The sequence below is a fragment of the Triticum urartu genome, chromosome 6, assembly GCF_003073215.2.
Source record: "Triticum urartu cultivar G1812 chromosome 6, Tu2.1, whole genome shotgun sequence".
In the NCBI taxonomy this organism is placed as follows: Eukaryota; Viridiplantae; Streptophyta; class Magnoliopsida; order Poales; family Poaceae; genus Triticum; species Triticum urartu.
In genome coordinates this window covers 11,334,538-11,358,246 of record NC_053027.1, presented here as the reverse complement: position 1 = coordinate 11,358,246, position 23,709 = coordinate 11,334,538, and the positions used below count along the sequence as shown (strand labels likewise).

At 41.6% G+C, this 23,709-nt stretch overlaps 1 long non-coding RNA gene across 1 annotated transcript; it reads right to left on the bottom strand.

The window, feature by feature from the left end:
* Positions 1 to 2,114: 2,114 nt before the first annotated feature.
* Positions 2,115 to 5,749, bottom strand: LOC125515711. Its single transcript, XR_007287099.1, has 3 exons — positions 5,655 to 5,749; positions 2,616 to 2,692; positions 2,115 to 2,237 (listed from the first exon to the last, which is right to left on the bottom strand). It is a non-coding gene; the product is annotated as an uncharacterized LOC125515711 (long non-coding RNA).
* Between the last annotated feature and the right edge of the window lie 17,960 nt (positions 5,750 to 23,709).

Below are 23,709 nucleotides of genomic sequence, written 5' to 3'. Positions count from 1 at the left end.
TATATATGAGATTAAATTCCGCAAGGGGCGCGAGACCCTAAGTCTGCCTGTGTTCAAATGCCGTTGGTTCGATCCGTGGGAGGGGGTAAAACATACACCTTCCATTGGTTTGGTCGAAGTTAAACCATCAACCGTCTATGTCGGAGCCGATCTCTTCATTTCGGCTACACAAGCTACACAAGTATATTATCTGCCTTACCCATGCCAAAAAGAGTACCTAAAGGGTTGGGAAGTTGTGTTCAAGGTGTCGCCACATGGTAAGCTACCATACCCGAATGAAGACGATTACTACAACATTAACCCCATGACATACGAGGGAGTGTTCTATCAAGAACAACCTGATGATGATGATGTGGTTAGAAACGATGACGCTAGACCATTGGGTGATGATGATGTGGATCCAAACGACGACGATGCACAGAATGATGATGAGACCATTGTCAATGAAAATGACATACTTATGCTAGAAAAGTTAAACGAAGACGCTGACGACAAGGAAGAGCCTTCACCTCCGTTAGACAACGGAGATGATATGATTGATAGTGATGATGAGACCGACCGAGAAAGAGGTTACAACAGTGATGATTCGTATGGGTTCTAGCAGATGTACGTTTCAAGTCTTTTTTTTTGCATATGCATTTTTATTAATGTTTTATTATTCCTTATTATTATGCCTTTTCCTTCATTTTATTAATTTACTAATTGCTTATTCTTTTTTCAATGCAGGTTCGTGGAACATGGGCAAGGGGAAGGCCGACGGCGTGGGTTTCCTACGCAAGGTCGTCGGCCTGCCTAGTCGGAGTGATCGAGCACGTAATCCTCCCCCCGGCTACTTGACGATGACTCCTCACAGGGAGGTCGAGGGAGAGGTGCCCCTAGAGGAGGAGGGGGCGGGGGGAGAGCCTCTAGAGGGCGAGGTGGTGGGGGGAGAGCCACTACAGGGGGTCGCGGCCAAAAAGAGCGCACCCTCACCGACTTAGGGGTGTTGTCTTTGAGGACCTCCTCTAGTGAGGTACCCTCTGGGGAGGAGGAGGAGGAGGCAGGCGAGGAGGAGGAGGTTGGGGAGGGGGAGGCAGGCGAGGAGGAGGGTGGTGGCGGGGATGATTGTGGTGGCGGGGATGATGGTGGTGGCTGGGAGGGGGTTGGTAACAAGGGGTGGCTACGTGGTAACGCAGAGCTACCAAAGCAGATTCCTGCTACTGAGGAGCAGAAATGGCTCATTGAGCCCACGGGGAAAGAGTAAGTGGCACTTTATAATAATTTCATTATTTTGCTTGTCACATGTTCATTCCGGTTGTTATTTATTTTGATTGTCACATGCTAATTGTTCATTCTTTTTCAGCAACTGGATATATTCTAAAGGGGTCCGTATTCCCAACGGCCTCATCACCGTCTTGCTGAAGTTACACTGGCCGGGGTTGTATTACCCGGATCCAGTGAGGCACCCGGACCATCGGGTTTTGGCCACGAGCTGGGACCACTGGGAAGAGGCCCTCCACGTGCACCATGCACTACACCACAACACCAATGAAATGGCATGTAATCTGCCGGGAAAAACCACTTAAGGGGGCAGATAAACTGCCGGGAGAGCAATTCTCCCGGCAGATAGAACTGCCACGAGAACGGCTGCCGGGAATTAGTTCTCCCGGTAGATAAACTTCTCCTGACAGTTTAACTGCCCCCACACATTTATTTGCCGGCAGTTTATTTTCTCCTGGCAGATTGACCATGGCATATAAACTACAGTTACCGGCAATGTAACGGCCGGCACAAGCTTGTTTACCCGGCAGTTAATATGCCATCACGTTGATTTCACTAGCATAAGCAAATTGATTTGGGCCACAAATCGCTAATTTAATATGCATTCATTTTGTGCAGGCAATCAAAACAAATGACACAATTTCATAATTCACATATGGGCCTCATAGTAAAACTTACCTTCATTCAATAAAATTAACAACCAAATACATAGGTTTCTAGAAACACCCATATATAAGGGTGTTGTGCAACAAAAGGAAAATTACATATGTTTTGGATGTGACACATGGCCAAAATGAGCATATAGTGGCTTCTATGCTAAACTAGCAACACAAATTAGCTTTCCCCACGGCTGTAATGTTCCCAACAACGCGAGGCCCTAATCATTCAAAATGCTTATAGTTTATTGCTTTAACTTCCGCTAGCCTCTCGCTCTTGTGCTTCAGCATTGTCTCCTCTTCCTTTTTCCATTCTATTTCCTGAAAAGAGAAATTTTTGGCACATTAGAATTTACACGTCAGATGTAAGTAGATTGCTGTTTGTTTTCTTTCTCATTGTTTCCTTTTGTTTTTCTTCTGACACATCATCTAAATGTTCCAAATAAAATATGGTCAGGTTCATAGTTTTACATGTTGAAGGGGGCAAACTAATACGAAGTCATGACAGCATGGCAAAACTTGGAACCCAAATTTGGCCATATTCAATTTTATTTTATTTTAAATGCTTCACAAGCATGAATGGTAGATGCGCATGTGTGTACAGAATGTCACCCCCGTTTGTCAAACCATCTTTTTAGACTCAGACTAGAACAAAAATAATAAATGAGTAAATAAGTTCAGGTTGGATATATGACTTACCAAGTGTACTCTCTGCCTCCATTCAAACTTCTCCTCCTAACATGTTGTAGCCTTTGCTCAGCTGATAATTACTTGCCCTGACATAATACATGGAACATATAAGAATCCATGCTTCATGTTATTCTTAAGAAACAGTAACTTATTGAGTAAAAACTAGATTGAAGACCCCAACCTTGTAAAAGCAGCATGTAATAACAATTAAACTCTAGAAGAGTACTCCACTTTCAGTCTGTCTTAGCAGCAAAATGAAAGGAGACATAAATAAGTTCTCTAGCTAGTTATTTTTCTTCCATGTAACAGTATATGTGCATGATGACAGTTGAACTAGATGATCTCACATCGATCGACCAATGGGAATAAACAGCACAACACAAAAATCTTTTTACCCAAAGCTTTCTTGTAAAACTCCTACAGTGTTTTACTGATTTAGTATTCAGTAGTAGCATCCACTTGTTTAGCACCAAAAGATTATTGAACTCCCTATACTGATAAGACTTAATAAAGCATGTGTGCAGTCATTTAGAAGTATCCACCGCGGCACTGCCATAGTGCATAGATCATTTAGAAGTTTTCACTGGCCGAGAGCATATCTACAATCCTTTACGTACAATATAAATTGAAACTGCAAACATTCCCTGGTGCTTCCTATCAAGATGTCTGAAGATGAAAACGATAATATGTTCTGAAGAACTGTTCTTACTCGATTACATGGAGAAATATTTAAGTAGTGACTACCCTGAGTTCAAGCATTACAAAATACTACTCCCTCCGTTCCTAAATATAGGTCTTTCTAGTGATTTCAACAAGTGACTACATACGGAGCAAAATGAGTGAATCTACACTCTAAAATATGTCTATATACATCCGTATGTGGTAGTCCATTTGAAACCACTAAAAAGACTTATATTTAGGAACAGAGGGAGTAGATGTTTCCTTTCGCACAAACAACACATGTCCAAGCATAATGTGTATATAGGTATGAAAGATAGATCACAGTAGCTGACAGCACAGGCAAGCAACATAGATAACCATTGTTTCATATGCACGCTCAAAAGAATCAAGTAAGCAAAAGTAGTTTGATTTTCACATTTCAAGTTTTGATGTGATAACTCAAGAAAATTTAGTCCTGAGCCATGACACTAAGACGTTGAACTTCACAAATTTGCGCAAAATACTACAATGTTGAGATCATGGAATGATTAATTTCCCCATGACCACAAAAGCAGTAACTCATAACCAAATATATATCTAACACAACACACATACATTAGTCATGTTGGTCTGTAGAAGTTTTTTTTTCCAGGAGATACTCCTAATAGTGCAAATAGAAATTAAAACGCTAAATCGACAAATTTACTGTAATAACTGATAAGGATGATCCTTGAAGGATGTAAGTGTGACCACCAGAAGAAAATCAAATCACGTACAAGTTTTCGGAGTTGTGCAATTTAGGGAATCACCTTCTCAAGCACAGGATCAAGCGATAGAACACAAGTGATATCAAGATCTTGTAGAAGCTTCTCAAAATATATAATTTCTTGTGACAATATAGTTACTGCAATGCTTGCGAAGTTGAAAAGTATACAGAAACTATTATCTATTAGATGGCATGAAAGTTTAAGCATAATTTTTGGTACCTATGTGAACTTGTTCTTTATATAATATATGGGTATATCACATTCAGACAACAACTTTCACAGAACATAAATAATAAACTTCATATCAGAGAACTAACACTTTTGCAAGATCAAATCTTTAAACTCTAGAAGCAGTACTCCACTTTCAGTCTATATTTGTAGCAAACAGAGAAGAGACAGAAAGAGATTCTCTATCTGAAGTATATGTGCATGATGACGAGTGAACTAAATGATCTCACATCAATCGATCAACGGAGATAAACAAGGGTACTTGTTCATTCCAACTACATGTTCATTAGTCAAAGTTCGTTTTCTTTTAACATCAAGAATTAGCACAAAGAGCACTTAATCATAGTAAATGGAAGAATAGCCATTGGCACCAAGAATTAGAGTTGTGAAGAGCATCTTCATTGGTACATTCAAGCACAAGTTTGAGAGAGAAAAATGTTACCTCAGTATTGAAATCCTATGAAACAATTAGCTAGATGGTAAATCATGGCAGAAAAGTAGGTACTTTTGTAGAGAAATTTTTAATATCAAATCCACACTCATGTCTATAAATTTATCTCTTTCAGATGGAGGCACCAAAAACTTTATAGAGCGCTACATTTCCCTACTACTATAGTAAACAATTTTTTGAATTTGGATTAGCAGTCCGCGCAGACTCGAGAGCAAATACAAGTCATTGATTTGTTCCATAAAATGAATATCCACCGTTCATCAGTACCTTGCCCAAGAGATCTAATGGTTGACATTTCTTAGATTCGCTATGTACGGGCAGGCGCCAAAACGACTCCAGGACCTTTCTGGAATCCTGATAGCTCCAAATGGGCCCACTGGTGAAACTATGCTATTCAAGATCTTTTGTAGCTATGATCGGAAACAACGATGACTAGAGTAACCTTCCTTCTACTCCGTAAAAACTACTCCCTCCGTTCCTAAATATAAGTCTTTATAGACATTCCACTATGAACTATATACGGATGTATATAGATGCATTTTAGAGTGTAGATTCACTCATTTTGCTCTGTATATGATTCATAATGAAATCTCTATAAAGACTTATTTTCGAAACAGAGGGAGTAGCTTGTATAGAGCACTAATCGTTTGTATCTACCAAGTTTTGAAGCAGCAACTTGCTAATCCTTTGGACGGGATTTAATACTCAATGGCATACATACTACTCCCATCTGAAAATGAATGTTGCTCAAATAAACGGATGAGTGAGTGAAGAACACGTGCATAGCTCGTGCCTTCGACTAGTATACGCAGTCTTCAGTTGCGCAATGTCTGAACCTGAATAAATAAAGACCGATCCATGTACTAAAAAGGATGGATACAAGCAAATGAAATAGGCACATATACTTGCGTATTAAGATAACAAAATGAAATATACACTAACCTGGCTGAAACCCTTTACAAATCACGAGCACTAGGAATTCCTCAAACAAACCAACCACCGCTAGAACCAGTCTCCAATCCTTTCACTAATAGCACCTGCATCAATTTGGTAGGAAAAGGAAAAAACAACAAGGAACACGCTCAGTAGTAACTCGGTGGAAGGGGAAATCTCCCTTCATACGGACAACTGGACAACGCGCACCATGAGTTCTCATCGAGCAGAGAAGAAAAGATTAACAACCTTGGTAAGGAAGATCTCACCTGCATCGGGTTTCCACCGAGACGGATCTGAGGAAAGTATTGTACCACCATAGTCGAGATGGGACACCACGCTCGCCGTTGGCGGGGAGGAAGCCGTGGTGGGGAGTCCACCTATGCTCGTCGGCGTGATGGACCGTAAAGAAGAGATGGAGGCGACCGGCATCGTCGACCAGTTCTGGTGGTGGTCTCGAAGGGAGGGAGGCGACGACGACGTCGCAGGCGTATCGAGGGAGGCGACGCCGAGATCCAAGCCCCGCCGCCATAGATCCCGATGGGGTCGCACAGGTCAACCAAAGGGGTGGTGGTGGAGGGCGTGGCCAACGGCAGAGGGGGCGGCGGCGGCAGTCGAGGAGGAGGTCCGGGGAGGGTTCGATTTGGGGGGAGAACAGGTCGTGTGGTGGCTGTAAATCTTCTTCTTTTTTTTGAGCGGTGGCTGTAATTCTTTTGAGTGGAAATGTCGCACGCTCTCCCGCGGCAGCACGCATTTGGGCCAAATATTATTTTGGGCTCATGCCACATGCAGGCCCGGCAGATAGTGGGCCGTAGTTCAGTTCTCCCGGCAGTTTTTATGACCTAAGATGTGGACATTATTACTGGCAGTGCGCATGCCCTTGCTCATTAACTTCTACCGGCAGTTTCTCTACCGTTATGCACTTCTACCGGCAATAACAAAATCCCCGGCAGATGATTTGCCCTCATTCTTGTATTTCTCCCGGCAGTTAATTGCCCCCAATTCGGTGTTGTGGTGTAGTGATGGGACCCATGCCAATGCCGTGATCACTACTTTCTGGAAGAGTTCTCTTCAGAAGCACAAGTCCATTCTAGTTTCATGAATGATTTAACTCATGGCTTCTTCGATTCTTGTTTCATGCATGATTGTAGAAATTCTATCGAGTTCTTTCGGAGCACAGGGCCAGAACCGACCAGATCGTGTTGTGCCAATGCAAGAAGAAGGCCCGCCAGATGCGGTACGAGGTGCGCTATGTGTCCATCTCGACATACTATCACGACGCTTTTGGTGTGAAGATGACCAAGGAAGAAGCGCGGAGGATGGGCATTACCTTGGAGAGGCCTGAGTACTTGGCAATAAGTATAAAAGATTTTTCATTCCGATGTTTGTGGTACATTTCACCGTTCCGTGTTGACATGCTATCATGCTTTCATTATGTAGGTGTGTCCAAATTGGTGTTATGGAAAAGACGAGTCCTAGGTGGCATTGGTGGATCTTTGGTGTGATGAGGCTGGAGCCTGGGCGGCTATGAGAAACAGAAACAAGGCTAACCGAGGGAAGGAGGGAGTACATGCTCAGGGAAACCGAAACCACTTTCTCCACAAGACACTTAATGTATGACTAACCCCATTAAACATTCTTCTTCTTCTATTTACCTTCACTTTCTTATGTATGACTAACCTCTGTTTGGTGGTGCAGGAGGAGAAACTGAAGCGGCCGCTCTCACACATGGAGGCGTGGGAGATCGCCCATACGCGGAAGGACTCCAAGCCTGGCGAGCCCAAGTACTACGGAAAGAAGACTGCACAGAGGAAGAAGGCGTACTCCGATGGGTATCTGAGGTTACATCCTGACACACCTGACCCCATTGCGGTGAATCTGGGCGATAGGGTGGTGGTGGGCATGGGGCCCAAGGAGCACGGTCCGGAGGCGGTTCTTGATGCTGTGATCACTCCTACTATCTCCTACACACAGCTCCGTCGGATCGACCCGAGCCTGAGCCAGCGCACGAGCACGCCAATGACCAGTGCACAGTCACAGTCCCTCTTTCAGGAGCGACAATCTATAAGTATTTTCCCTCTTATCTTCATTGCTCACTTTATTTTTCGCATTTAGTACTTTTATGAGTTCCATCATGTCATACCGTAGGCCTACCTGGAGTACACACGCCAGGAGACCATGGCATGGCACGAGAGCCTTCATGCATACCATGAGCAGAGGGATCGCCAGATGCAGCACGCTTTTCAAGAAATGGCGGCTGGTAGGTGTCCTCAATTGCAACCAGCACAAGGTCCTCCAGCACAACCAAGGTTGCTGACCTTTGAGGAGTTTGTGGCACAGAACGATGGCCCCTCACCGGTTAGTTCATCCCCAATATATTCACCCAAAGCATATCATGCCTTTCAACACAGTCATATATCCCGTTAATATGTCTTTTCAACATCCAGGGAACCGGTGGATCAACCGTTGGTGGTGGTCTTCGCAGGACTCCCGAGTCACGGAGCCCGACCACTCCGATCCACGGAGGCGGAGGCGGAGGTGGAGGCGGTCTTGGCGGTAGCGCTGCCGCTAGCAGTGATGACCTGGGCTTCGGCGGTCTTGGCGGTGACGACCTCCACGGTGCTCGACGTCCTGGCGCTTAAGCCATTCGGTTACTTGTGTGCTTATGCTTATGTTTCTTTAGATGACTTGTATGTGGTGATGATGATCCTTTAGATGACTTGTGTGTGGTGATGATGATCCTTTCGGTTACTTTTGATGGTCCTTTGTGATGATGCTTATGCATATATTGTTGTGACGGTGCCAGATGATACCTATGTGTTCTATATGTGCATTTCCATCATATGTATCTATTGCATATTTGAATTGAATTGATCTGAAAAGAAATAGAAAAAAGAAAAAAAAAATCAAATGCAAACTATGCCGACGGCTAGCCCGTCGGCATAGAGCTGGCGCGAGTGCCCAGTTGCTGACACGTGGCAGCTATGCCGACGGCCTAGCTGTCGGCCTAGTCACGTGCAGCTATGCCGACGGCCTAGCCATCGGCGTAGTTTCAAACTAGGCCGACAGCTAGGCCGTCGGCATAGCTGCCACGTGTCAGCAACTGGGCACTCCTCGGCAGGGCTATGCCGACGGCCTAGCCGTCGACGTAGTTTCAAACTAGGCCGACGGTCCGGCCGTCGGCATAGCCCCGCCCCAGGAGTGCCCAGATACTAACACGTGGCAGGGCTATGCCGACGGCCTAGATGTCGACGTAATTTCAAACTAAGCCGACGGCTAGGCCGTCGGCATAACCCTGCTTCCAGGAGTAACGCCTGCTCGCCACGTGGCGCATCTTTGCCGATAGTCTATCCGTCGGCATAGTTTCAAATTAAGCCGACGGCCTGGCCGTCGGCATAAATGCGCCACGTGGCGAGCAGCCGTTGGTCAGCACTTAACGGCGGCCGCCGTTAGGCGGTAACGTTGCCGACGGCCAGGGCCGTCGGCATAGATGTACGGACACCATTGGGATAGGGCCTATGCCGACGGCCTCCCGAGCTACGCCGACGAATATATATGTTGCCGGCGGCCGTCGGCATAGGCCTGCCCCGACGGCCAATCAGGGCTATGCCGACGGCCAGGGCCGTCGGCATAGGGTGCAATTCCGGTTGTGACTCTCAATACGACTATATAAAGCCAACCGACCTGCTACCATATTTTGCCCACGCTTAATTTTCGTGGGAATAAACTTTTGACCTACCGTAAGATGCTTCGTATGAGCCACCAAATGCCCATATGTCGACCGGGTTAAATTGTCCCCTGTCATCGCCGTCAATGCCTCCCAAGAGTCCGAAGAGTTCGATTGGACTATAATAGGATCATTGCAGTGTTGGACCGCCAATGCCATACCTTGTATGATTGCATGCAATTCTGCTTCAAGTGCAAAGGTATGCAGCAAAAATGATGCTTTCATCGTGCCTCCTCAGAACCATGCCGGCCTCCATTGTTCCATCCGCCGTGGAGAATGCCCCATCCACGGATAAGGTGGCCCTGATCGCCGGTGGTGGTGGCCATGGCAAAGCCAAGGTTACCCCACTCTCATATATGACTAGACCTTCCTCCTTCATCGGCATCTTCCCCTTAATGATATCTTCTGTACTGTACCTCCTATAGATAAATCAAGTGACCTCAAATAACTTTGGAGATAATCTGCCGGGGCAGTGGGAGATGGAACATCGTCCTTCCCATGTGCTAACGTTGACTGCAATGACCATATCCTCCAAATCAACATGATGACGCGATCCCGCATATCCTCTCGAAAGTTGGCCAGTACATTCAGCAGCCAGTCTGAACCCGTATCAAACTAGAGACTCCCGATCAGGTAGCAACCAGACCTGATGCATGCATCCCAAAGTAGGCACACATGATCGCATGTGACCAGTTTTGATTGCTCTCTCTCTCTCTCTCTCTCTCTCTCTCTCTCTCTCTCTCCACATAACGGTCATGTCTCTCTTTTTGAAATATATGTCTAAACTTTTTGCACATGTTTGTTGTCAACGCACCAGAGGCCACTTTCAAATCCAAAATACGCATCTTTAGAACTTGCGATTCCCAAATACACTGTCATACCGGTCTGTTAGAATAAATCCAAGGTGCTTCGTCGATCTACCGAAGACCAAGCAATCACACGAGCGCAACACTGAGATTTGGTAACGAGGTTCACCATCATGGCTACATCCCCGGGGCCTGACTACATGCGCTCCTCCCCATGACACCGCTACAATACCGCACCCCGGCCGCTCGGGCGCCGGCACACGCTGTCGTTTCCCTCGCGTGCATGTGCTATTATGTTGGCATAGGTTACATTGTGTGTCTACCCCCGATATATATGAGAGGCCTAGGATACAAGTGTCCTATTTGGACAAGACTCCGTATCTTGTCTACACACCGTACGACTCCAAGTCCAACTGTAACCTAACTTTGTACAATAATATTCGACACAACTCTAACACAATCTTTCTCCGGTCGGGTGTGAGTTCGAAGAACCCCTCGCGACCGCCATGTTTTGTTCCATAGTTGCTAACATATATGCACTGCTTACTGAGAATATCCCATTCTTTCCTGGGAACCATGCAATAAAATCATGTCCCCTTCTAGGAGAAGTTCAAACTTTTATAGTTTCATGAAAATCCAACTCCCAAAGTGCTCTCTCAGCCTCTGCACGTTCCAAGCTCCATGCTCATCCAAAAAAAATCCGCAGCCCAATTATATCTGCAATTCTGCTTCGGCAATTCTGCTTCGGCGTGGCAGGCCGGAGATTATGATCATATGGGTATCCATGGATGCCGCCAAATTAAGGAGCCATCTCCGACCCGCCATATAATTCCTTGTTTTAGAAGATCAAGCCCATGCACAATCCCTTTCCATATAGTGACCAGCTAGTTGGAAATACAGTGTACAACAAATTCCCATTTGGGTAATACTTTGTTGTCAGTAGTTGGGCACAAAGGCTATATCAAGGGTATCCAACATACGCCAGGCCTATTTAGCTAACAGGGCCTGGTGAAAAGCTCTCATGTCCCTAAGCCCCATGTCGCCCATTGCTTTGGGTAAGTACTTCTTTTCCCAACTGGGCCAAGCCATCTTTTTCTTCCCACTCTCTAGACCCCACCAATAATGTCTCATCATATGTGTTAAGTCATCATAAACAGAAGCTGGTAATATGTAAACACCCATGACATATGTGGGTATTGCCTGCACTACAGACTTTATCATAATTTCTTTCTTACCTGAGTATAAATACAGCTCACTCCAATCTAGAAGCCTTTTGCTGAGTCTTTGCTTGTAGTATTCTTGTTCGCTGGTTCCATGTACGTCCCCAGGCAATGCAGCATCGAGGTTCAGACATGGAATGTTATTAGTGGAATTTTGCATGCGCCTCCTTATAAAACCCTTCAATATACACGTGAAAGGATTAAAAAATGGGAACCCCTTTTAGATTTTCTTTTCTTCTTCTTTTTGTTTATTTCTGATTATCTATTTGAAAAATACACCAACGTTTTTTTAAATGAATGATCACTTCTCAAAAACATAAATATTTGATAAAAAGTATGTGATAACATTTTATAATTTACATGAACATATTTAAATGCATGAACACTTATTTTATTATGTAACCATTTTTAAAGTAGATGATAAATAATTATGCAATGGACATTTTGAAATACATAACAAATATTTATTGAATATATAATGAACAATTCTTCAATAGGCGACTGATATTTAATGAATAGATAATGGCCTAATGGGGCTTTGCAGTAAACTCGGTGAACAGCTTTTAATAAGAAATGAACATTTTATAATACATGATGTACCTTTTCTATAACATGACGGGCCGCTTTTAATATGTGACGAACATTTATCAGTACACACTATTATTTTTAAAATCACCAAGAACCTTGTAATACACACATTTTAGTACCTGATGAAACTTTTTTTAAACAATGATGAAGAACTTTTATATACGATGAACACTTTTTTAATACACGACTAACATTTCTTAAATATATGATGAACAATCTTTTAATATACAGCGTACATTAATTTAATATAGATAGAAAATTTTCGGAAAATGCGACAAACAACTTTAAATGTGCGATGAACCTTTCTGAAAACATGATGATCCTTTTAATGCAGGATGGAACTTTTTTATAAAACACTACAATTTTTTAATATGTGATGAATGTTGTTTTAATACATATGATGATTTATTTTCATGTTCATGCTTTTCAAAATGTTAAGGCCATACTGTTTTAACATGTTGAGATGCATGGATACTTTTTGAAAATACACGATGGATATGCCAATGTTGAGGCCGACTATATTAAGAACTCATATGTTTCACTCGTTAAAATGAGAATGAGTGACTCATTAAAATGAGTCTGATTATGAAAGTAGGAGAATTATACTTGGTTGGCAGAGGTTTTGTAATCAGGATGGAATAGTCTATTTTGGTGCCGGGTGGAGAGGTGTCCCAAGTTACATAGAGTCTGCAGTCTTCTCGAGAGCCGTGACGTGAACATCTTTTATTGCATGGACACATTCTGCCCATATTCTATTTGAATGCTACATTTGGGACAAACCAGTTGAAAACTTCCGTTTCTTGCACCTAGACCACTGTCCCCTGCTCGTACATGTGCTCCCCTTATCCATATGGGGGAGAGACACACTGTGTGGACAGCAAACCCTCACGATAGTGTACTTTGGTGACCTCGGGGAGGTATTCTCTTTGGGCCTTGAGATTCAAGAGCAGGATAAAATTACAGATTTTCCAAAGCTAAGGCGCATCCACCTATATTAGCTCCCCATGTTGTAGTGTATTTGTGGGCACATGATATATGCCCCTAGACTCGATACCATCAAGATCACGGGCTGCTGGTGCCTGAGGCATCTTCCTGTCATCGGACGCAACACCAAGTCATCCAAGGTGGTTGCTAGAAGGAATGGTGGGACAACCTGGAGTGAAGCGGGTTGGAGGAGAACCACCATGTGTCCCTCTACAAGCCAAGCCACTCATTGTACTACAAGGCACATCTGCCTAGAGGCACCGTACTAAGGTGAGGTTTACATCTAGTCCCATCTCATCTATGCATATGTTCCTCAGTATGTACATTGTGTTAATAAGCTCTTTGTGTTGAACTTTGTTACCACTCTATTTTTGGCATAAAAGATCAACATAGTATGTTGGTTACTTGTCTGCACCAGTGTTGGTTTATATGTTGCAGGTAATCCATCTCTTCAGTGGATTGATCTTGAGATTCTTTCAACACAATATGCATAATCATCAAGTATGCAGTGCTACCTCCTACATAACTAAAGCTTTCCTGTTGTGTGACTGTGTTCATTACTCTCCCTGTTTCTCGCTTGATTTGTTTTTGGTGTTCTCTCTACATCTGCATTACCTTGATTGGTGACGTGACTTCTAGTTTGATTTGGTTAGGTTTCATCATCCTTGCTCAAGCTCTCGGGCAATTAAGGAACAAAGCAAAGTGTGCGGTCAACTTATGTAGACTTGCATAACGAAGGCTTCTCCCACCGTGTGTCCGCTGCTTGCCCTGCTTCATGCTTGGTTGGTTTGGGGTGTTCTCTACATATGCATCGCCTTGGTGTGGCCTCCAATTTGATCTGATTTGGTTTGATCATCTTTGCCCAGAGTTCTCGAGAAAATGAGAAATAAATCATAGAGTGGGCATTCAACTACTCAACATGCATGAGCTCATGAGCCTCATTGTTTCTGGGGAGTGTGCTGTTTGTTACATTATGAAATTATTGGCAAAAATGGTGATGGTGATGATTTGTGCGTTTGTGTGTGTGGTGGTGTTTGGTGTGGTATGATTATGAATGTTGTCAGTTGTTATGTGTTGATTGTAAGTAAGCTTGGGTGGTGTTTATTCCAATGCCAGTTTTATACACGCTCATTGTTCCACCATGTGCTGGCTACTGTCACTTGTTAGGCTGTCTGGAATGTGCTTTGTGGTTTGTATTTCCTTTGCCCAGATGTACATATACGAGGTCCATGTATGTAGTAAGCTCATCCAGCCTCCTTCAGATAGATAGCATGAGAAATGTTACCCTGTTGTGTTGGGGCATTGTGTGATAATGAAAAAAGGTAGAAAAAAGAATGCAAGAAAAAAGTGGCAGTCTCATGCTTGGAGTCTGAGTTATTGAAAGAGGACTTTTTTTAGCCATGTAAAATTTCAAAGTTGACATTAAGAGGAGAAAACTCAATAAGCTGACATTTTAGGAGGCTTATGTTCCAGCTTGAAATTCATCAAGGTGCCCGTGAAACTTCTCTTAAGATTTTTATTTCACCACCAGTATTCTTATTCTTCTTTATTTTTTTGAGAGAAAAATATTATTATTATTATTATTATTATTATTATTATTATTATTATTATTATTATTATTATTATTATTATTATTATTATTAGGCTGAGTACCAACTCACACCTCCAACCCACTCGACTCTCATTGAGAAAGGCCTCGACCATATATGAATGGTGTCGACCTTGTGGCCCATGCACCGTACTGGATCCTATCCACACGTAACACACTTCATAGTTACAAATACTATGTGTCGCTCATATGGGCGGATCGCCCAAAGTAGCGCTCCAGTGGGCCAGCCCACTAGTACCATTTTCTCTCTCCTGCCTAGTCGACAACTTGTTTTGTTTCTCTGTGTGTGTACCTTTTTTTTTACTTTTGACTTCTTTTTTATTTTATTTTCTATTTCATTTTATTTTAAAAATATATTACATTTTTCAGTTTGCCCTAGTTATTTTCTGTAAATGTAATTCCTTTCTCCTTTTCTTTTTTTCACATTTCTTGTTTCCTTTTTCATTATTTTATGAATAAATTTAATTATTTAGTAAATAATAATGTCTCATCGAGTAAGTCCACGGCCCAATACCTGTTTCATTATCATTAGGTTCGTATGCCGAATCCTATTCCATGTGTAACACACTGGACAGATGCAAACTGTATATTGCTCATAGCACCCTAAGGGCCAATCGCACACAACATAGCCTAAATGGGCAAACCCATTAGGAGCCTTTTTTTTTCACCTCCTGCCCAACTGACCGCCAACTTTGTTCATATTTTTTCCGCATAGTTTTCGTTCACAAGGACCTTTGAAGGCCGATATTTTTGACATTTTCTGATTGTTCTTTTATCATTCTTAATCTTCTCCTTCTGTTTTTTTTACATTTATTCCTTTTCCTTTCTTTTTTCAGTATTCTTATTACTTACTCTATGATACTTCCCTTTTAATTTTACCCTATTTGTTTATGTTTTATCATATTTCTATTTTTTAATTTTCTTCCACTTATTTTTTCCTTTTCATGTTAAAAATAATGTCTTATATGGTGGATAGAAAAATTACATACACAGTGAAGTGTTTTCAAATACATGATGCATAAATTTTAAATAACCAGCCACAAATTACTTCTAATAAGCATTTGAACATTTTATATAAATTAATATTTTTTAAATACATGTCGAGGAGTTTTCAAACAAGGACGAACATTTTATAATACATGATGAATGTTTTATAAATATCTGACAAATATTTTTTAAAACTTCGATCAATTTTTTTACATGTGCACAAACAATTTTAATTTTCCACACATAAAGAATTGATTTATCATAAAAGCATTATTCATTCAAAAAAGTAAAATGAAAATTAAATAAGAAAACAAAACAAAAAAACAAATGTAAAAACGAGGAAATGTCTAATGCCAGCTAACTACTTTGATTTCTCGGTTAAACATTTAGAGATTGAAGCTACTAAGCCCGACCCATGTTTGGGTGTTGTGGGCGAGCACCCTTCCTTTAGTCATCGAGAGCGATCCCGAATACTGTTTGCCCCTTTAACGCCAGTTATAGGCATTGTAGCAAATCAGCACACACATACCCCTCCACCTTGGGCTCGGCCCATTATATTACTTCTTTATTCTCGACAGCGCATGCATCAGATGTGAAATGAGCACTTTTCCCCATAAACATCCAGTGCTAGTTTTGCGAAGCTTCTAGAAGCTTCCACCCTGGCCTTTCGCTTTTCCATCTGGGTATTTGTCTTTTACATTTTCCTTTTATTCGTTTCATAATCTTTTTTTCAAATTCGTGAATTGCTCAAATATGCAAAAAAAATTCAAATTCAATAAATTATGGAATGCGTAAATGTTTGTAATTGAAAAACTATTTTCAAATTCTTGAGCTTTTTAAAATCCATGAAACTTTTTTAAATTCAAGAACCTTTTTCAAATTCATGATTTTTTGAAATTGTGTGAAATTATATAAAATACATTATCTTTTCCAAATTCAGGTTTTTTTAAGAATTTATGAACTTTTTCAAATTCGCGGTTTCAAATTTTGAGAACTTCTTTCAAATTCATGTAGTTTCTCTAAATCCACTAACTTTTTCAACAGCCGCAAAGTTATTGTTAGATTGTAAAATTTTAACAAATTTATGAAGCTTTTTCAGTTTTTGAGATTTTTTATTCAAATTCGCGAACTTCCCCCAAATTCATGAACTTGTTAGAATTGGTGAACTTTTTTCGTGAAGTTTTCTAGTTCGTGATATTTTTTTTTCTGAGAAAATTGATGGTCGACACCATGGTTAATGTCATTTGGTTAACGGTCAGCCAGTTAATTGTAAACTAGTCATCCATTTTTTTATCAAATGAACGAATGACATGTTCGTTGGATCGAGCACGCTGCACCGTCTTTCGGCCGGCCCGCAGAGGGGCGGGCGTGAGCTCTGATTTTGGTAACTACTGCACAAGGCGCCAAAGAGAAAGGTCTCGAGCGAGGTATATAACACTCACTCCGTATAGGGACGCCGCTCGGACCCCCAGTTGATCTATTCGGCCAGGTCACCTGGGGGGGGGGGGGGGGGGGGGGGGGTCTTTTATTGTTAGGGGCTTTGTCTCTTTCGTTTGTTTTATTTTTCATCTGTTTGGCTTTTTCTTAACTCTGCACATTCAATTTATTCGGTTCATATGGTTTGGTTTATAGGATTTTTTTTGGTTTGTATGGTATTGATGCTTCAGTAAATATGATATGAAGTTAAAAATACGTTTGAGTCTCGGTATATATCAAATTATTTCGATATGGTTCCAGTATATAGAATAACAACCAAAGTTACTTTTTTATACAATATGTGTATGACTTTATATAAGTATATATACATGCATGGATTAATCACTTGATGGCTTGTCGTGCATGCACCTTAGTTTCTTTATGGACTTGCTTACCATTTTTTGAAGGAAAATCACTACGTTGCAAGACAAAATGGATGTGCTTAGCTGAAAATCTGACTCTTGTTTTTTTTGAGACAATCACCGAAGCTTTTATTAAACCGTCACTACATTTACAGGGACGAACTGAAGTTCACCAGGGTTGCCTAACCAAACATGGCGGCATACCCCCAGTTTCAAAGCATGCTTCGCTAGATTATGAGCCTCGAAGGCAGACCATGGACATATGACAACAAAAAGCAAGGAGCTAGAAATGTGAAGGCAAGGATTGACCGGGCTGTTGCATCTCCATGTTGGCAGGATATCTTCACACAAGCTACTGTAACTCATATTACCACCCAACGATCTGATCACTTTCCACTTTTGTTGAATTATATGGGTCAAGATAATTCTGACAGGGGCCAAGGCTTTTCAGGTATGAGTACATGTGGGAGAGGGACCCCTCCCTGGCTGATGAAATTAAAAATGCTTGGAATAATAGTGATGCTCTAGGTTTGGGTCTTGAGGGCGTGTCAAAGAAACTGAAAAAGGTGCATCAGGAGTTATATGGGTGGAGTAGGAGAACTTTCAAATCTGTCCGGTTCAGAGTCCAGAAGCTAATGAAACAGCTGGATAAATTATGGGATTTGGTTCCCTCAAATGAGCGTGATGAGTTGATCCAGAGATGCTCAAAGGAATTAGACGAATATCTTTACAGGGAAGAGATGCTTTGGCGCCAACGTTCCCGTGTCAATACTATCAGAGAGGGAGAACAAAACACCAAATATTTCCAACGAAAAGCCACTTGGCGACAGAAGAAAAATAAGATTAACAAGCTTAAAGATGCAGAGGGGAATTGGATCCAGGAAAAGAATCAGATCGCAAAGATCGCAAAAATGGCTACAGATTTTTTCAAAAAACTGTATGAAGCTGATGATAGTATTGAACCGGATGTTTTGCTAAACCTCTTTGATGCAAAAGTAACACGGAACATAAATGAGTCTCTCTGCCGGGATTTTACTGACCTGGAGATCAGTGACGCTTTGTTTCAAATTGGTCCTCTAAAGGCCCCAGGCAGTGACGGTTTTCCGGCTAGATTCTTCCAAAGAAACTGGACTGAGCTGAAAAAAGATGTTATTGATGCGGTTAAAAGTTTCTTTGCAAATGGCATTATGCCGGAGGGCATAAATGATACAGTGGTTGTCCTCATTCCAAAAGGTAATTCCCCAGAGAAGCTTCAGGATTTCCGTCCAATAAGTCTCTGCAACGTAATCTACAAAATCATTTCAAAGTGCTTGGTAAATCGGCTTAGACCTTTCCTCCATGAGCTTATCTCTGAAACTCAAAGTGCTTTCATCCCTGGTAGAATGATTTCAGATAATGCATCAATAGCTTTTGAATGTTTTTATAAGATCCAGCAGAGCAAGAATGTGAAAGACAATCATTGTGCTTACAATCTGGACCTCACTAAGGCTTATGACCGTGTTGAGTGGAATTACCTTGAGGGTGTCTTGGTGAAATATGGATTTTGTTAGAAATGGGTCTCTTGGGTCATGACATGCGTCCGTTCGGTCAGATATGCAGTCAAATTGAATGGGGAAGTGTTGGAACCATTTTATCCTTCAAGGGGGCTTCGTCAGGGAGACCCCTTAAGCCCGTACCTTTTTCTGTTTGTTGCTGAAGGTTTATCCCGCGCACTTGAAGCAGAATGCGATGCGTCGAACATTACTCCCCTGAAGGTTGCAAAAGAAGCTCCAGGAATTTCACATTTGTTGTTTGCTGATGATAGCTTGCTTTTCTTTAAAGCGGAAGGGGACAAGCAAAGAGTGTCAAGTCTGCCCTAAATGTTTTCCAGAGAGGTACGGGCCAACTTTTGAGTCCTAGTAAGTGCTCGATCCTTTTTAGTAGCACCTGCATAGAGGAAATCCAGGAAGAGGTCTTAAATACCTTGGATCTCACATCTTCTACTTTTGAGGAAAAGTACCTTGGCCTCCCTACACCGGAAGGAAGGATGAAAGAATCTCATTTCCAACCAATCTTTGAGAGGTTCACGAAGAGACTTACTGATTGGTGAGAAAGATTCATGTCATATGGTGCAAAAGATATCCTGGTAAAGTCCGTTGCCCAAGCTTTACCCACTTATACCATGAGTATTTTCAAGATGAGTGCAGGTTTTTGTGATAAATATGAAAAGCTGGTGAGAGACTTCTGGTGGGGAGACGAGAAGAATAAAAGAAAGGTACATTGGATGTCCTGGGAAAAAAATGACAAAGCCGAAATATGAGGGTGGTCTGGGCTTTCGTGATATGCGTATCTTCAATCAAGCTCTTCTTGCTAAACAAGCGTGGAGACTCATTCAAAGACCGAATAGCTTATGTGCCAGAGTGTTGAAGGCTAAATATTACCCAAAAGGAAAATTGTTAGATACGGTTTTCACGTCTGATGCTTCTCCGGTATGGAGAGGAATTGAATATGGGCTTGAACCGTCTGGAGGGTAGGTGATGGAAAAAGTATCCAAATAATGCGGGATAACTAGATTCCTCGTCATTCGGGCCTCTCGATCCAGACCATGAAGTGTAGGAACAGACTCAGATGGGTCCATCAATTAATTGATCCTCAATCTAAAGAATGGAACAGGCAAATCATTGACAATTTGTTCTTCAGTTTTGATGCTGAGGAGATCTACAAAATCAAACTTCCCTCTATTCCTATGGAAGATACTCTCGCATGGAACTATGAAAAAAATGGTATGTTCTCGGTAAGAAGTGCCTACAAGCTGGGTAAGTCTTTGCAGGATGGTCCGGGTGTAAGTTCTTCGGCAATCTATGCTAATGGCAAGGAAAGCTTATGGAATTTAGTATGGAAAGCTAAAGTTCCTCACAAAATTCATATTTTTGCTTGGAGAACTGCCACTGACTCTCTGCCCACAAAGGAGAATAAGCACAAAAGGACACTTGAATTGGATAGAGTTTGCAAGGTCTGTGGTAATGCAACTGAAAATGCATTTCATGCTACAGTGGCCTGCACAAAGCAAAGAGCACTCAGAGAGGAAATGAGGAAATACTGGAATCTGCCGGATGAAAAATCCCTTATGGCCTTTTCCCCCGAGTGGCTGTTACAAAGCTTAAGTTTGTGTTCAGGAGATATGAGAGAAAAATTCCTACTAGTTCTGTGGAGATCTTGGCATTTGAGGGATGACGCCATTCACAGTAAAGGAGAAGCTTCTATCAAAGATTCGGTGTTGTTCCTAAAATCCTACTGGGAGTGCTTGAAATCTGAATTCCCTGCTGTAAATGATAGTAAAGGTAAACAGAAACTGCATGAAATTTCAGTGCCAGCTCCTAGTATCCCTCGACCTGACATTGGCTGGACGAAACCTCCTGAGAAGTACATTAAAATCAACGTTGATGCGTCCTTCATACCCTCCTTGGGTTTAACTGCTGTGGGTGCCATTGGTAGAGACAGTTTGGGTGCTGTTTTATTCTCGGCAGGCTGTCGTTTTCAGGGTTGCATGGATGCGGAGGAATCTGAAGCTTGGGCACTGTCCTTTGGACTAAGACAAGCTAGCAATTTGTCACTAAACCATATTCTGATGGAATCTGACTGCTCTACCGTGGTGTCTGCAGTATCCGACGGCAACATTAGCAGAACCAGGTGGTGGGCAAGCTATGAAGAGTCAAAGAGATTGATGAGAGGTTTTGAGTCTTGTAATGTGACCAAAACTTATAGGGAGTGCAATGTGGCCGCACATGAGTTAGCTACGTATGCTAGAATCCAGGGTGATTTCCTTTTCTTAGCTGATGTGCCACATAGTGTGAAACATTTAATCATGTCCGACTGTATGCCTGGATAAATGAAATGCAAGGCTCCCTTTATCCTCAAAAAAAAAAAGATTGTGAGCCTTGAAATTCGAGCTTCTAAATTCATGCACAAAATTGCATGACTGAAAACTACGAGCGTAATCTATGATCTCATGAATAATAGCACCATAGCTCGGACTACTCTTCTGACTGATGTCGTTTACAATACCTTTGCAATCAGTTGCAACATGAATCGCCTGTACGTGGAGATCTTGTGCGAGTGCCATTGCTTCCCGGGCTGCCAACGCTTCTAGGGTAGTTGGGTCGGATATACCCTTGAACACTATTGCTGATGCTCCCATGTAATCTCCCGCTCGGTTTCTACAAAATCTGACTACGCTACAAGCTCTTTTGGGCTTTTGGTCTGCCCATTAACTTTTTCATGGGCCTGAGCGATCAGTTGGCAGCTCCTTTCAATATCTTATACAGTGAGGACATCAGCCAGTCAGTGTATAACAACGATGGCAACAACTTCAGTACCACCTCGCTTAGTGATCCGATGAAGATTAGATGTCAGGTCTATATAAGAATGTGTTTGAGCGTGTGAATGTCGAACAATGCAAGTCAGACAAGCTATGCGCACTCGTGATTGTAAATATATTTTTCACTTCGATTAATTTAGTTAACCGTTCAGTTTTTGTATATACCGAAATAACCAAAATTCCAAACCATAAAAAATGGTTCGGTTCTTTTTATTTTTGGTATGGTTTTAAAATACACAAAGTGACTTGACTTTTCAACCAGTTTCCGTTGTTTGTTCTTCAATTTGATTATCTCTTTGTATATTTTTTGTTTATATTATTACATTCACAATTTATTAAAACTCATGAACACTTATAGAATACTATGATTTTTTTATAATTCAAATTCTTTCTTAGAATTTTTTCACCAATTTTAAGTTACTGATTTTTTAATTCTTGAACATTTTTAAAATTTGAAGATTTTCTTATGGTCGAAAAGTTTTGATTTTTAAATAGCAATCATATTTTTATAGAAGGTGAACATTTTTTAATACAGGTTGAACAATTTTCAAATACGCCATGAACATCCTTGAAATATGTGATGAGTACTTTAAATATAATACATGATATAGTTTTTTCTTAAATGCAGACAATTTCTGTTAAGTGCAGTGTGATTTTTTTAATATAAACGATGAATATTGATACATACGAATTTGTATAATTTTTATATTTTGATTTTTTCCCTATTGTTTAAACTAATTACTTTCTATGAAAAGAGTATGTGAAATTATTATTTTTGATAGAAATAAAACCCGACTTGAAAGCAAGCATGCTACTGAGAAACCACGAGATGGACCAGCCCACTGGTTAGCACGCTGAGTGTGCAACGCGTGGTATAGGAGAACTTGGTCCTCCCTCAACAAAAAAGAGGAGAACTTTGGTCTGTACACAGCTTCTAAAATAGCAACAATTTGCGAACCAAGCTGTGGTTGGATGGTTATAGGGACTGTGGCATCCCAGCCCACCAGGGTTCAAATCCTGGTACTCGCATTTATTTCTTGATTTATTTCAGAAATTCCGACGATGCACATTCAGTGGCGTTGGCGACGAGGTGCCTACGGTGACTTCGTAAATTTTAAGATGATATACCGGCTTAGTCTTTTGGAGGTGCTTATAGTGATAGGGTGTGCGTGTGTGCGCTCATAGGGGTGAGCGTATGCGCGTGTATATGCGCGCTTGCATTTGTACAGTGTTAAAAAAAATTAGCAACCGTTTATGACCCCTAAAAAACAGTTTATGACCCCTAAAAACCATAAAAAGCCAACAGTTTATGTTCTTAATCCACATGCAATGTTCAGTTACAGTCTTTTATGTTTCTGCATCAATCAATGCTGTATTGAGAATCGAGATCCACTAGTTGGACTTGGAGCTAGGAGATATTTATTTTTGTTGAAGAATTAGGGATTCACTTTTAAACTGGAACCATCACAAAGGTAGAGTTCAAAGAAGAAAATGAAAGTCGCAAACAGCTTAAGGGGTTCCACACAAGGTTTTAGCGCGATCCAGAAATGCAGCAAACGCTGAAAAACATAGTTAAAAACCACGTAGTAGAGAGAGAGAGAGAGAGAGAAACGTACTCTCTCCTATTCATATTACTTGTCGCAGCTCTAGTATAAGAGCTGCGACAAGTGGAGGGAGTAGTAGACCCTATCAGTTGCTGCTTATACACTGGCTCCTCCACGTCTTTTGCTTCTTCTCAGCGGTGGCTGATTTATTAAATTTCATTCTGTCCCAAGCTGCTTCCTTACACATGATTTCTAGCTTTACCTGCTAGCTTGCAGTTGCACTAGAGACAGGGCACAATAAGATCACACACATACCTGCCAGCTAACTAGTTTAGAATAGTGTATTATCGGTGAGCAATCATCGCAGATAATTTAGGTAAACATCTCCTGCATAAACAAATGGG